This window comes from Pseudorca crassidens, chromosome 10, assembly GCF_039906515.1.
Source record: "Pseudorca crassidens isolate mPseCra1 chromosome 10, mPseCra1.hap1, whole genome shotgun sequence".
In the NCBI taxonomy this organism is placed as follows: domain Eukaryota; kingdom Metazoa; phylum Chordata; class Mammalia; order Artiodactyla; family Delphinidae; genus Pseudorca; species Pseudorca crassidens.
The window spans coordinates 31751254-31767502 of NC_090305.1; the positions used below are offsets into that span (position 1 = coordinate 31751254).

The window sequence follows — 16249 nt, forward strand, 5'->3', positions numbered from 1 at the left end:
GCAGTCAGGGACACCGGTAAAAAGCCTCTTGTGTCTGGTAAACCTCAAGAGTTTCAACCTAAATTGTGGGGGGGGGGGTCTTAAACATCACCTCTCCCCCCCAGCTGCACTGCAAACAGCTCAAGTATGGGAGCCTCTCTTCCCCAAAGTGAAGAGTCACCACAAACCCTCATTTGACATGCTGTCCCATAAACACACACCAGAGGGCAGTGTAATCCAGGACATGGGAAATAAAATGTGATGGGAGATTCTCTACTGATGCCTTCAGACGGAGGCATCACAAGCCTCCTACAAGGCGGGCGCTGGGGAAATGGGTGTTGAGTGGATTACTGATGCACCATCGTCTTTGAAAACCTTCCGTGGTAGGCAGAGGGGGCCTGGCAAAGATGGACGAGAGGGAGCCTCAGAACCTGTTACCACCACCAGCTCCCAAATGCTCAAAGGGCCGCACCACCAGTTCAGGTCAGGAAACAGTTACCAAGCACCTCCTATGTGCCAGGCACTGTGCTAAGGGCAGGGATTCAAAGGTGAGTAAAACCCAGTCCCTTCCCCAGTTGAGCGCCTATGATGTGCTAATCTCTTTACATTCATTATCCCATTTACCTCTTACAATGGTAAAGTGTTGTAAGAATCATCCCCATTTTACAGATGATGAAAAACAGACTCAGAGGGGTAAAGTACTAGTCCCATTAGTAACTGGCAAAGATGGAGTTTAAATCAGCTCTCTCTAGATTCAGAGGCAGGGCCCTCACTACTGTGAGCATTCTTTTTTTTTTTTTTTTTTTTCAGTACGCGGGCCCCTCACTGCTGTGGCCTCTCCCGTTGCGGAGCACAGGCTCCGGACGCGCAGGCTCAGAGGCCATGGCTCACGGGCCCAGCCGCTCCGCGGCATGTGAGATCTTCCCAGCTCGGGGCACGAACCCACGTCCCCTGCCTCGGCAAGCGGACTCTCAACCACTGCGCCACCAGGGAAGCCCTGTGAGCATTCTTAGTATGTGCTCTTATAAGGTTATTGAGAGGATTAATGAATAAACACACGTAAAGCGTTTAGCATGACATGCACACATTAAGAAGCCAGTAAGTATGCACTTTTGTTAAGAGCATTTCCTTCTATAACTGATTTCTCTAACTATGAAGTACCAGCTCAAATCTGATGCAAGAGGAGCTGAACAAGAGGAGCTGTTCTGTTGGGGAAGGGGTGAGGAGAGAAAACAGTAGATGCAATTTTCACTTCTGCAAGTTGTTTTAGAGCCAGAGGCCTTTGGGAAGGGGTCAGGTCATCCCCCCTACCCTGCTCACCCTGCACTCTGTGAGGAGGGCTGCTAAACCCCCTCATGTCCCACTCCCACTCAGGTGTTGAACCAGGACCAGGGACAAAGAGCCTTCTGAAGCACCAGCTTTAGGAAGCAAATGGGGAAGACTTCCTCCTGGGGTGGATGGGCTCCGCCACACAAACTCAAAGAAAAATGTAAAAATGCCTGGGTTAGGGAAGCCAGGCAAATCTAGGAAATTCTCCCCAGGAAAAGGAGGGTGCAAGACAGAAATGGAGCAAATGTACACAGTAAACTCGGAAAATAAATTCGAGTTAGTATTCAGAGGGACTTCCCTGGTGGTCCAGTGGTAAAGAATCCACCTTCCAAGGCAGGGGACGCAGGTTCGATCCCTGGTTGGGGAACTACGATTCCACGTGCTGCGGGGCAACTATCCCGTGTACCACAACTACTGAGCTTGCACACCTCAACGAGAGAGCCCGCGTGCCGCAAACTACAGAGCCCACGCGCCACAAGTAGAGAGAGAAAACCTGCACGCCACAACTAGAGAGAAGCCCGCGCGCGGCAACAAAGAGACCGCGTGCCGCAACTAAAATCCGACACCGCCAAAAACAAAATAAAGATGAAAATAAAGTAAATAAATATTTTTTAAAAAGAATTTAGAAGAGAAAAATCTTAAAAAAAAAAAAAAGTTAGTGTTCAGAGACCAGTGTGAGGAAAAATACCCCAGCTGATGTGATAAAGGTCATGTGATCCATTTTATAAAACATTAGGTGTGACAGAGAGGTCACCTAGCTCATGGTGGAAAAGCCAACTAGAAAATGGTACGGCCACAGCCCAAGCTGGTGGTGAGATGGGGTGTCCTGATCAGCTCTGCCCTCTTCCCCTTCAGGTCCACCTCCATGCTTTTTTTCCCTACAAGCGTAAGAATAAACAGACTTCCCCGAGAAAAAGAGAAAAAATGAAAACAAAAGCTGGGAGATGGGCTGACGTGGTAGGAGGACCAAGGTAACCAAAGGTGAGAGGGTTGCTTTCTGCTTAGAGGATTGCCAGGGAGAGTCCAGGGCTTGGTCAGGTATCATAGTCCATTTGATGGGACTCCTACCTTTACTAAATATCTGGGCTCAAGGAAAACAAGGTATGTCCATTTCTTACTCAACACCAGATATCCGTTCTCCTTTCAAAATGGCAGCACAGTTACCGGTATTGATTTATGGAGGGCTTACCCTGCGTCAGGCATTGTGTCAGATTTTCACTCTCGCTTACCCACATGACAGTCCTGTGGGATGGGTAATATTCTTCTTTCCATTATCTCCAAATCTCAGCCCAGAGAAGTTAATTAACTTCCTCAAGGTCATAAGACCTTACAGAACCCAGCTCATACCAGGCATCTGCGTTTTGGAGGGCTGGTTCCCTGGGTTAATAACTGGTTAGAGTTAGGGAGCATCCCAGCTAATGGAGCCAAGACACACTCAGCAGAGTTCTGTCCTTAGAGCACTCATTTTTTTCTTATTCTTTTTTTTTTTTTTTTTGCTGGTTTTATTTTTATTTTTTATACAATTTTTAAAGGTTACACTCCATTTACAGTTATTACAAAATATTGGCTATATTCCCCGTGTTGTACAACATGTCCTTGTAGCCTATCTTACACCCAATAGTTTGTACCTCTCACTCCCCGTCCCTATATTGCCCCCGCACACTGATAACCACTAGTTTGTTCTCTGTATCTGTGAGTCTGCTTTTTTGTTGTATTCACTATTGTCATATTTTTTAGATTCTTTTATTGCTCCATTGACACAATGTGACCATAAGCCCAGGCAGACCCCAAAACTGGACATCTAGACCCTGTTAGGAATCAAACTAATACTCCCTGGAAACCTCTCAGACATTGGCAACACTGAACAAAGACAGCAGAAAGGCCCAGTGCTCACCAGAGGCATAGGGTGTGTGTGTGTGTGTGTGTGTGTGTGTGCGCGCACGTGCACGCACTGCTCCTTTCCCACCACCCGTCTGAGGGAGCTGCAGCTGCAGTATTCCTTTCCTCTCGTCCATCTCATTCTTCTTCTTGGAGGCCTTTCCCCACTTGCTCTATCCTCAGATCCCACCACCACTCCCTTCCTTACTCATACGTCAGCCACCTACTTCACTTACCCTTTTTCTCTCTGCTTCTGCATTTTGGTCTTTGTATGAGTCAGCTATTGCCACAATAATGCTCCGTAACAAACTTCCCCCAAACTCAGTGAGCTACAACAAGCATACATTCTTATCACTCATGGGTCTAGAAGTCAGCTAAGATCAATCTACTTCAGGTTCAGGTCAGCCTGGCTCCAGGGTGTCCCTTAGATTCAGCTTCACTCCACAGGATTTGTCTCATTCTCCTGAAATCATCAGGAGGCATCCTGCTGAACATCCCCAAGGCATGTTCTTCTCATGTCAAATGGCATAAGCACAAGAGGGGTTGAGTGAATTGGCACACCGTCCCTTCCACCCATATTCTGTTGGCCAAAGCAAATTATAATACATGGGAAAACTCAAAACCATTGAAGTGGGGACATGTACTCCATCCACACCAGCGGGGGATAATACAAAGTCCCATGGTACAGGGTGTGGATGTATAATTCAAGCACAGGGAGGGTCTGATGAATTGAGAATGGTCATTTCATCCAGTGAATTTCACGTCCATCCTCAAGAGTTCCACCAAAACAGCCATGGGGTTAGAAGGCTGCTGGTCCTTGTTACCGTACAAGTGAAGGGAAAAACATCTTCCTCTCCAGTCATCTCCAACGCCTATAACAAACTGTGGTCCACTTTTCTGACACCTGTATTGCTCACTGGTTCACTCTATGGGGCTTTGGAAAGAGCAAGGCCTTGGCTGCAGGACTGCCCACTTCCTCCAAACCAACAAGCTCGTGATGCTCACGCTCTGAAGTAAGGAATGGACATGTCCTCTCATCACACTTCCATCTTTTCAAATTCCTATCCTGCTTTTTTGTTTTCCAGAAACATTCTAAACCAGATGTGCCTTTCTCCCGGATGAAACAGGCCTTGAAGAGTTCCAGATGTTCCTTCCTCAGCTAAACGGGATTCAGATTTAGGGAAGGGGTCAGGGCAGGAAAGAGGTAGAGCTGCATACTTAACACATTTTTCTTTTAAACAGACACTCTTGGATACAAAGCCCTCAGATTCAGAAAGCAAGTCTTTGAGAGCAGAGGAAGAAACATTCAGAAATCATCATTATTGGAAGGCAGCATCCTTCAAACATGATTTAGATTTATTCTAAAAGATGGCGTTCGTATCACCGATGAGCACGTAACGAAATCCACTTATTACTGAGGCGGGCAAGGGAAATTAACTGTGAAGTTGGCAGCTCCTATTACACGGAGGCCGTGATCTGACACTGAGACATCAGCTGCATAGCAGTTTCTCATGGTGATGACAGAAAATCAGAGAAAAATCCATGAGAACAGTCTTCGAGGCACCATTGCTGGCTGGGGACTGTCATCACACAGGTGGACATTAATAAACTTACACCAAATGAAAAGAAATGGGAGACAGATGGTGTCTGGTCTCAAGGCCACAGCCAGTCCACTTCATATTGAAAGTCCACGGACATATAGGAGGTCCCTGGAGTGGTCAAATTTATAGAGAAAGAAAGTAGAATGGTGGTAAGGGGGGCTGGGGGTTGGGGGATGGGGTGCTGTTCTTTAATGGGTATAGAGTTTCAGCATGGGATGGTGAAAAAGTTCTGCAGACAGATGGTGGTGATGGTTGCACAACAATGTAACTGTACTTGAGAATGGTTAAAATGGTAGATGTTACGTAATGTATATTTTACAATAAAAATAAATGTTTTTAAAGTCCACGACCACTGGAAAATCCATCTAGCAGTTCACCTAAGTGCACCTTTCTGCACCTATGTTATACTGCAGTGACTTTTAAATTTTTTTTAATTTTTTACACAATTTTTAAAGATTACTTTATAGTTACTACAAAATATGGGCTATATTCTGTGTTGTACAGTGCATCCTTGAGCCTATCTTATACCCAATAGTTTGTACCTTCCACTGCCCCACCCCTATATTGCCCCCCCACCTCCCCACTGCTAACCACTAGTTTATGGTCTATATCGTCAATGACTTTTATATATATGTATATATGTGTTTGTGTGTGTGTGTGTATATGTGTATATATATTATATATAATACATATTTTTTTTTGTTGGTTTGTTTGTTTTTAAATTTTGGCCGCACCGCCTGGCTTGTGGGATCTTAGTTCCCTGACCACGGCAGTGAAAACGCCAAGTCCTAACCGCCGGACCACCAGGGAACTCCCTTCAATGACTTTTTTAAACAGCAGAGAAATACGAGAAGGAGAGAGAGAAATAAGCGCAGTGAAGACAATGAAATCAGTTAAAACAACGGAGAATGAAGCAGAGAGAGGCAGGGCTCAGGACACAGGGCTTGCTAAGGCTATGCAATGGATTTCATTCTCTCTCCTAAGAACATCAGGAAGCAATTTTATACTTTTCTTTTTTTTTTCTGGGAGAAATTAGATTGAAATTCAAGTACTTAGTGCAGCATGCCAAACAGTTACCGCTCCATATATTTATCTATTATATCAAAGAGGACAATATTAACTCATCCAGGATAAATCAAAGCCTTCTCATTTATAATTGAAATTCCATTTCAGCAAAATTCAAGGGCTTTTTGCTTAGGTATTTTATTTATTCCATTTTTAGTAGCTTTTTGAAAAATCTGGTTCTGTCTGTTTTTTGCGGGGGACGGTTTGGCCACACCACTTGGCTTGCGGGATCCTTGTTCCCCGACCAGGGATCAAATCCAGGCCCTTGGCAGTGAAAGTGCTGAGTCCTAACCACTGGTCTGCCAGGGAGGGAATTCCCTAAAAAATCTGGTCACAAAGTTTTGCATGAAAAACAAATGTGATCAATCTTTGTTAAAAGTTAAATTAAAATATTGACATATATATATGTGTGTCTACAGATGTGTGTATATACATTTATACATGTCTATGTATGTGTATGTACGTGTGTGTGTGAAAGAAAACAATTTTCCTTAAAATAAAATTATAGGCAATTTTTTTTAAGTTCATGAGCGTAAACTGCTGGATTTTGGCTTTGACTTACGGCTCAGCTAAAATCAGGCCCAGGTCTTAACTTTGGGGACTGGAAAGGTCAGCAAAAAGTTTGGAGTGAGACCCCAAGGAAGCCAGCCTTGAACCACCATTCAGGGAAGGACAGTTCTCATGACCGCCCTACTCCAAGTTTCCTTGCTTCTCCTCTGTGTTCTGCAACTCACCCCTCTGCCCTAACTATCATAATCTGGACTATTTTCCGGAGTTAATACTGTCTGGGGAAAAGAAAACATCAAGTGTCTCTCAGGCATCAATATTTCTGCAAGACTGCTCTGAAGTCATTAATTACTGACTTTCAGTCTGCCAAGTGACTTCTAATACCTTTAATTTATCATCCCCAAAGTCCCCTGCTCGGGGAGGGGTAATATCATCACCCACAGAACTGACAGCCAGACTGAGATAATTGGTCCATCGTCTATCAGCCTATCAGCCTGTCATTGAGGACAAGAAGGAGAGACAGAGAGAGAGAGAGAGAGAGAAAGAGAGAACGAGCGCTGACCATGCTTCTGTGGACACTGTTTTAATTCCTCAGGCTCCTGGCTGCTCCTTCCACTTTTACCACTATTTAAAGATGAAAGAAAAGATACTCAGCTGAAGACCGTTCTGATTCCTGGAAGGTATATCCTCGGAAGTATCTTTTAACCCACATCCCAAGAGGGCACCATAACACCCTAAAGTTGCTAGAATCTGGGAGGGATAAATTAGGAATTTGGGATTAACAGATACACACTACTATATATAAAATAAACAAGGACCTACCGTATAGCACAGGGAACTATATTCAATATCCTGTGATAACCTATAATGGAAAAGAATCTGAAAAAGGATAGATATATGTACATATATAACTGAATCACTCTGTTGCACACCTGAAACATTGTAAATCAACTATACTTTAATAAATAATAATAAAGTAGAATTAAAAAGTTTGCTGGGATCTGTCGCATGGATGAGGGGAGCTTGGAAGAAGAAGGAAAGAAGAAAGGGGGAAACTCAAGGTGTCAGTCTCATGGGTCACATTTCTCAAGGCCTCTGGATGAGCTTTTCAGCCCTAACTTCCATAAAACACAAGTATTTGTCTCTTTAAGGAAAACCTAACCCTGCCAAGAGGTGGAACAGCGGCCAGCAAAGCTTCCGAATGAAGAGTCTTCCTTGATGTCCCAACTCGGGACGGGGTGTGTGCCCACCAGCATTGATCACTTTTTATATCCATGTGCTCATCTGTCTGTGTTCCTGCACCCCCCAACCCCCAACCCTGACTGTCAGCTCCCTGAAGACAAGGACTCTATTGGCCTTGCCTGGCATGAAGTAACTGTTCTATAAATATCTGTGGAACTGAACTGAATTTACATATTCTCCTTATCACATCAACCAAGTCGAGTATGCTCTTTTTTTGCCAGCATTTCGAAAGTTTCTGGGGATGTTTCCAAATAATTAAAGTTGCTCCCACTAGGCCTCAAAACTTGTTATCGTAACACTTTCTAAAATGCTTTGAATATTTCCTTGATTTGTTAACAAAATACAGCAAACGTTAACGTAACCTTTCCTTGATGCCCTGGGTGTATCCATCGGCTTGGGAGTTTGGCTGCTCTAAGAGAGATTTAAAACAGCTTCAACAAGAGAGCTAGTTTCTCTCGCATGTAACAATGCGGCAATGAACGGTCCAGGGTACCCGTGGTGACTCCACAGAGTTGGAGACCCAAGCTCTTTACATCTTTTGCTATAATCCCTGGGTGTTTCCCTGTCCCCTGAGACCGCATCCCAGCCCATGGAGAGGAAAGGCAGAAGGGCAGAGCTTCTATGACCTGGTACATCTCACTTCTGCTCCTGGCCCAAGGGCTACACGGCCACACCTAGCAGTATAAGACCCAGCGGCATGGTCCATGGAAAAGCTGAGGGCTCTATTACTAAGACAGAGAAGGGGAAATTGAATAGCAGGGACAGCTTAGAGTGTCTGCCACAGTCATCTTTATAAATTGAATCATGCTACTCTACTGTGTCTGGTGGTTCCTGCAAGGACAGTCCTGAAATGTGCAGGACTGACTGCTAGTAAGGACCAGACCGCTTGAGGTTACTGGTTCTCTGTTCCTCAGTCACCACCAGCCCACGAGTCTGCCTCCTGAGGTTATGCATGTGTTTGCTTCTAGTGGCCCCACTCCCTAGTCTGCAGAGAATCAGAAAACCAAATCCAAATATCAGAGCTTTGTAGAATTATATGTGCTAAACACACACACACACACACACACACACACACTCAGATGGGAGGTGAGTAGAGGTGGTTAATAAGCTAGGCCCTGGAGCCTGGTTGCGTGGGTTCAAATTCCTGCTCTACCACTCACTGTCTGTGTGACCTTAACCAAGTCACTTAACCTCTCTCAGTTTCTTCATCTGTAAAATGGGAATACTAATAGTTACTTATTTCGCTGGGTTGTCATGAGGATTAAATAAGTTACTACACAGAAAGCATGTTACCTGGCATACAGTAAATGCCCGTTAAGGGAGAGCTATCATTATTAATATAAAATAAGTTACTGATTCCACAGACCAAGTGAGTGTGGCAAAGACCCTCCTTTGAATTGAGCCTTTTGAGCTTTATGGCAGCACCTTCACTGCTCAGAGGCTCTCCTCCCTCACTCCCAGGCTCCGGCCTGTGTCCCAGATGGCTAAAGCCGCTGGAAGCCAGAGGACCAGAGAAATGGAGTGTCAGTGTGAATTGGAATCAGCCTGAATTTTGTTATGTTTTATCTCACTCACATCCTGCATGCATTTTTAATGGCATCTCAAAGACGAGGGCAGTAAGCTGATAGCAAGTGCAAATTGCATTAATGTTGGGATTCCTAATTCTGTGTTTACTTTTCCACTCTCCAGACATCCTTACAGACAGACAGTGGCCCCATTTCAGGAAGGGATAATGGAAATCTGTGTTAATTTATTAAATACTTATTGCAGAAAGGGCTTCTCATATGTCTCTAGACCAGAGCCAGAGTGACTATCTCCATCCCTAAAAGCCCAAACGACAAGAAAGAAGGAAGCCGCAGGGAATTCTGATGCTCTCACGAGTAAGCTGATTTGATTCCCAGGCGGCACAGCCATCACAGGATGCCGGCCTTTGCAGCATGTGTTCTAGAAGCCAACACACTTCTGCATCTCCAAATCGCACATGTAGGCAGGGGTCTGCCCATATACCTTTGCGAAAGGGTAAGGGGGTGATGACAAACTTACCTGTAGAATACACGCACAAAATACAAAACAAAGCAAACAGGGGAGTTTCCTGGTGATCTAGTGTCTAGGACTCAGTGCTTTCACTGCCAAGGCCTCTGTTCAATCCCTGGTCGGGGAACTGAGATGCTGCAAGCCATGCGGCGTGGCCAAAATAAAAAAATAAAAATAAATAAAAAAGCAAAGAGAAGTAAAACCAATATCAAAATAATGCACCTTGATGGCAGAGCCATGTGCACAATACTTAGTAAGACACAGAGTCCCTGATTCTCACAGTGTAGTGCTGGTCTTTGTAACTGAAATTCTGATCAATCAGGGAATGCCAAAGCCTTAACATTTCCCATTTTGATGTGTTCCAAGGCACTGGAGAGCATTGTCTCATGTTATCCTATATCCTCTCTTTTTACATTTTATTTACTCATTTTTCAATAGGAAATGCATTTATATAGCTTGCAAAATCAAAAACTCTAAAAAAGTGTACAAGGAAAGCCTCCCTCCCACTGCATCCCTGGTTGGGACAGACCCCACCTCCATCCACTCCTGGCAGAAACCACTGTTCTTCCTTACGTATATCCCTTCCAGAGCACTACAAGCAAATATGGATGTGTGGTTTTTTTCCATCCTTTGTACACAGTAGTAGCATACAATCACACTATTCTTTTCACTTTTGGAGATGTTTTCATAGCATTACATATAGAATTTCTTTAGTCCAGACTCTCTCAAGGAAGGAAAAAACACTCCACAGGAACCACTGCCCTTGGTCAACTCTGATAGGAGAATGGATTCTTTCTCTTTTTAATTGAAGTATAATTGACTTATAATATTGTGTTAGTTTCAGGTGTACAGCAAAGTGCTTCAGTTATACATATATTTTTTCAGATTATTTTCCATTATAGATTATTATAAGATATTGAATAGAGTTCCCTGTGCTATACAGTAAATCCTTGTTGCTTTTAGGTTTGTTAATCCCATACTCCTAATTTATCCCTCCCCCCCTTTCCCCTTTGGTAACCATAAGTTTGTTTTCTATATCTGTGAATCTGTTTCTGTTTTGTATATAGACTAATTTGTATTATTTTTTGGATTCCACATATAAGTGGTATCATATAACACTTGTCTTTCTCTATCTGACTTACTTCATCAAGTATATTCTCTAGGTCCACCCATGTTGCTGCAAATGGCAATGTTTCATTCTTTTTTATGGCTGAGTAATATTCCATTGTCTACATACCACATCTTCTAAAAGACAAAAACTCTAATTCAAAAAGATACATGCACCCCAATGTTCATAGCAGCAGTATTTACAATAGCCAAGACATGGAAGCAACCCAAGTGCCCATCAACAGATGATTGGCTTGAGAATGGATTCTTAATTGTGCAGCCCCTGGGAAGGCTACCCAGACACTTCCCCCAGTGAGCACTGTTGGCTAGTCAAGCACACTGCCGAGCCACAGGGCTGGGCTCCTTGACACACTCTCCATATGTCTTACCTGCCCTTCCCTCCCCTCACAGCACCAAATCATCTCAGGCCCATGACACAACCCCATCACTCACAACCACGCTTAAATGAAACTACTTAATCTTCAGCTTTTTTACAATACACATGCTCTTCTTCTGAAATTAGGAAAATGTGTAATAAATACTACTTAAAAAAAAAATCAGTATCTAAATGACGGTGCTCTGTTATACATGGCCTGCAAGTTTTGAGTCCTTCTCCCCACTGTCTAAAATGAATACCTCTAAATTCAGCCTATTTCTGATGCATTTCACAGCCAGTTGCAAATAGCAGAACGCTTTAGCCCTAAACAGTTCAGCATGCGTATCATCAACTAGATTCAATATTGCTTTAGTTTTTTTTAAATTATACACCATAAAATGTTTTTAATTGAAGTATAGTTGATTTACAATGTTGTGTTAATTTCTGCTATACAGCAAGGTGATTCAATTATATATATATATACACTTTTTCATATTCTTTTCCATTATGGTTTATTACAGGATACTGAATATAGTTCCCTGTGCTATACAATAGGACCTTGTTGTTTATCCATTCTACGTATACTAGTTTGCATCTGCTAATCCCAAACTCCCAATCTATCCCTCCCCCACTCCTCTCCCCCTTGGCAACCACAAGTCTGTTTTCTACGTCTGTGAGTCTGTTTCAGTTCACCATGAAATGTTTTGACATGAGTTTTGACAAACACCTACAATACCTCGGTTAGCCAAGGTAGTGATGTTGTACACTTTTCTATCTGCCAATCAGGTAAAGAATGCTCTGCTAGGGGCTGCAGCTGAGATGATGAGAGAAGATCCCATCAGATTCAACATTAGTGGTAAGTAGAGTCTTGCTTTAGCTGAAACCAAAAATGCATTTATAGGAACAGAGTGCACAGAAAAATGCCACTCTCCAAGGTATCAAAAATGGTTCCAGGACTTCCCTGGTGGCACAGTGGTTAAGAATCCGCCTGCCAATGCAGGAGACACGGGTTCGAGCCCTGGTCCGGGAAGATCTCACATGCCGCAGAGCAACTAAGCCCGTGCACCACAAATACTGAGCCTGCGCTCTAGAGCCCGTGAGTCGCAACTGTTGAGCCCACGTGCCACAACTCCTGAAGCCCATGTGCCTGCAACAAGAGAAGCCACCGCAATGAGAAGCACGCGCACCGCAACAAAGAGTAGCCCCTGCTTGACGCAACTAGAGAAAAGCCTGCGCGCAGCAACAAAGACCCAATGCAGCCAAATCAATAAATAAATTTATTTTAAAAATTAAAAAATAAAATGAAGGGGAAGGAGGAGGAATCATTCTTTAAAAAAAAAAAAAAAAAGGTTCCATGTATCAGCTGGGAAGGGTAAGTGAGAGGCATGAAAAACTCATAGGATTAAAATCCAAACAGAACCCATAGAGATCAGAAACCCTGAACAGGGTCTGACTTAAATAGTCTGGGGTACTTAACAGGTTATTTATCTCTACCATCACCTTTTCTACGTTCTTAGCACCTCCTGCCCCCCAACCACAGGTTATTTTATGTACCTCTGACTGTTGCTACAGGTGGCATGCAAAGGTGTGGTTAAGAAGTCATGGAAGGACTTCCCTGGTGGCGCAGTGGTTAAGAATCCGCCTGCCAACGCAGGGGACACGGGTTCGAGCCCTGGACCGGGAAGATCCCACATGCCACGGAGCAACTAAGCCTGTGCGCCACAACTACTGAGCCCGTGTGCCACAACTACTGAAGCCCGCATGCCTAGAGCCTGTGCTCCGCAACAAGAAAAGCCATCACAATGAGAAGCCTGCGCACCGCAACGAAGAGTAGCCCCTGCTCACTGCAACTAGAGAAAGCCCGTGTGCAGCAACAAAGACCCAACGCAGCCAAAAATAAATAAATAAATAAATATAAATTTTTTAAAAAGTCATGGAAAATAGTCATGGGATAATTGACTTGAGATGTCACAACCTAATCCATTGTGTCATATGAAGAAAAGATCTGTTAATAGAAGATGCATGGCGTCTAGAAGCATAAGGTCTAGAAAGGAGAAGACCAAGGGTCAAGAACGCAAGAGTTGGGACCTCCCTGGTGGTCCAGTGGTTAAGACTTCACCTTCCAATGCAGGGAGTGTGGGTTTGACCTCTGGTCAGGGAGCTAAGATCCCACATGCCTCGCAGCCAAAAAACCAAAAACATAAAAAAGATGCAGTATTGTAACAAATTCAATAAAGACTTTAAATATGGTCCACATTTAAAAAAAAAAAAAAACTAATGAAAAAAGAATGCAAGAGTGTGTCTCCAGCTCTGTCCAGGGGATAGTATATGCTAAGTTTGGCCCAGGTGAACATTCCAGTTGGATTTGCAGGCATGCATCCAGCCACCCGAGGTCAGTGATGTCAGCCACTAAGCCATCATCCTACTCACTCCCCTTGCTACCTTGTTCTGCTCACCAAGGACGCTTCTAAGACATTTGTTCTCATTCCCACGGGAGACAGAATGCAATGGCCATCTGCCTCAAGTGTCTGATTCACTTGGCAGTTCCATGTCTCTTCGTTCTGGCTTGTGTAGTAATCGCCTGTGAAGTGGGCCAGCATGATCCGGGCACACTCAGTTGTTTTTTTTTTGGCTGTGCCACATGCCTTGCAGAATCTCAGTTCCCCAACCAGGGATTGAACCCGGGCCTCCACAGTGAAAGCCTGGAATCCTAACCACTAGGCCACCAGGGAACTACCCAGATATTTTAGTTTCTGGATTTGCAATCCTGAGAACCAAACTGTAAGCCCTGGTGCTATCATGTCATTTGGAAATCCTGCCCAATCGGCCAGCGGACTTCCGCTAGCTCACATTGCTATCTTGATTCTCTATAGCTTTAAGTGCCTAAAACAATAGGAAAACCAGTAATATTTGTAATCTTCTTGTCCATATGGAAATTCAAAGGTGGATTCTAATTGCCTTCCCTCTTTCCCACGCTTCATACCTGGTCCCCTTGATCCTTTTACTCTCTCCCCCTCCCACCCCAAAACACATATATACCTGAAGGGTCCGAATTCCAGGCCAGTTGGTTCTACACAGTTTCCCCTTGAGGGCTCGGCATTACTGAAGGGGGTCCTTTCAGCCCTTGGCGTCCCACATTCACTAAAGGAATCTCAGTCCTTCAGAGCAAAACTTCTCCAAGACAAAGAAAATTTCATCCCCCAAAAAAGATTTATTACAAAAATTTCAAACATAAAGAAAAGTTGAAAGAATTTTACAGTAAGCACTCATATACACACCACTTAGCTTCTACAATTGTTAACATTTTCCTATATTTGCCTTATCACCTTATCACACATCTATCCCATCCATCAATCCAATCCATCCAATTTTTGGTGCATTTCAAAGTAAGGTACAAATATCAGGACATTTCACTCCTAAATATTTCAGTATGCATATCATCAACTAGACTCTATTTGTTTAGGGTTTGTTTTTTTTTCCTAGCATTTTCCACCCTTACCCTTGTTAACAAAAATAGTTCAACTCTTTTTGCATGTTCAGAAGTTGTTGTTGTTTGCAAAATATATCTTTGGCAGCACATATACTAAAACTGGGATGAAACAGAGAAAATTAGCACAGCCACTGCACAAGGACAACATGCAAGTTCTGTGAAATGGTCCATGTTAAAAAAAAATACTGTGATAACACCTCACAACCCACTAGGATGGCTACTATCAGAAAAACAGAAAATAACAAGTATTGACAAGGATATGGGGACCCTTGGTGGGAATGTAAAATGGTACAGCCATACTGTGGAGAACAGTATGGTCATTCCTCAAAAAATTAAAAATAGAACTACCCTATTATCCAGCAATTCCACTTCTGGGTATATACCCAAAAGAAGTGAAAACAGGGTCACAAAGAGATATTTGTATGCCCATGTTCATAGCAGCATTATTCACAATAATGAAAATGTGGAAGCAACCCAAGCATCCATCAACAGATGAATGGAGAAGCAAAATGTGGTCTATACGTACAACGTTGTATTACTCAGCCCTTAAAAGGAAGGAAATTCTGACACATGCTACAACGTGGGTGAACCTTGAGGACATTATGCTACAGTGTGGATGAATCTTGAGGACATTATGCTAAGTGAAATCAACCAATCACAAAAAGACAAATACTGTATGATTCTACTTATATGTGCTACTTAGAGTAGCCAAAATCATAGAGATGGAAAATAGAATGGTGGTTGCCAGGGGCTGGAGAAAATGGGGGAACAGGGAATTATTGTTTAACAGGTACAGAGTTTCCGTTTTGTAAGAGGAGGAGTTTTGAATATGGATGGTGGTGATGGTTGCACAACATGAATGTACTTAATACCACTGAACCATACATGTAAAAATGGTTAAGATGGTAATTTTTATGTGTTTTTTAACCACATTAAAAAAAACTGGAAAAATTACATACTGGGAAATGTTTTGACATGAATTTTGACAAATGCATACAATAGCATAACCCAACTCCTATGAGGAAAGAACATTTCCATCATGCCAGAAAGTTCCCTCAAGTCCTTCCTAAGTCTATGTCTGCTCTACCCTCAGAGGCAACCACTTTTTTAAAAATCAGATTAAAAAAATCAGATTAGGGAATTCCCTGGCGGCCCAGTGGTCAGGACTCAGCGCGTTCACTGCCAGGGGCCGGGTTCCATCCCTGGTCAGGGAACTAAGATCCCACAAGCCTCATAGCACCACCAAAAAAAAAAAAAAAAAAATCAGGTTAAAAAATTATTTTCCCTGTTCTAAAACTTTGTAGAAATGGAATCATGAAGTACGTATTCTGTGGAAGTCGTCTTTTTTTTTCTCTTTTCTAAATATCTTGATCTAATTTATTTTATTTTTATTTATTTTTGGCTGCTTTGGGTCTTCATTGCTGCACGCGGGCTTTCTCTAGTTGCAGCGAGCAGGGGCTACTCTTCGTTGTGGTGCACGGGCTTCTCATTGCGGTGGCTTCTCTTGTTGCGGAGCATGGACTCTAGGCACGCAGGCTTCAGTAGTTGTGGCACGAGGGCTCAGTACTTGTGGCTCACGGGCTCTAGAGCACAGGCTCAGGAGTTATGGCGCACGGGCTTAGTTGCTCCGCAGCATGTGGG

At 43.4% G+C, this 16249-nt stretch overlaps 1 protein-coding gene and 1 non-coding gene across 3 annotated transcripts in view; one reads left to right on the top strand and one right to left on the bottom strand.

Annotated features, from left to right (window-relative positions):
* Window positions 1–16249, bottom strand: part of SPATS1 (spermatogenesis associated serine rich 1) — a 55147-nt gene that overhangs the window by 33007 nt on the left and 5891 nt on the right. The gene's annotated exons all lie outside the window — the stretch shown is intronic.
* LOC137233164 (U6 spliceosomal RNA) lies at window positions 14681–14785 on the top strand. The gene has a single exon (XR_010947334.1). It is a non-coding gene; the product is annotated as a U6 spliceosomal RNA (small nuclear RNA).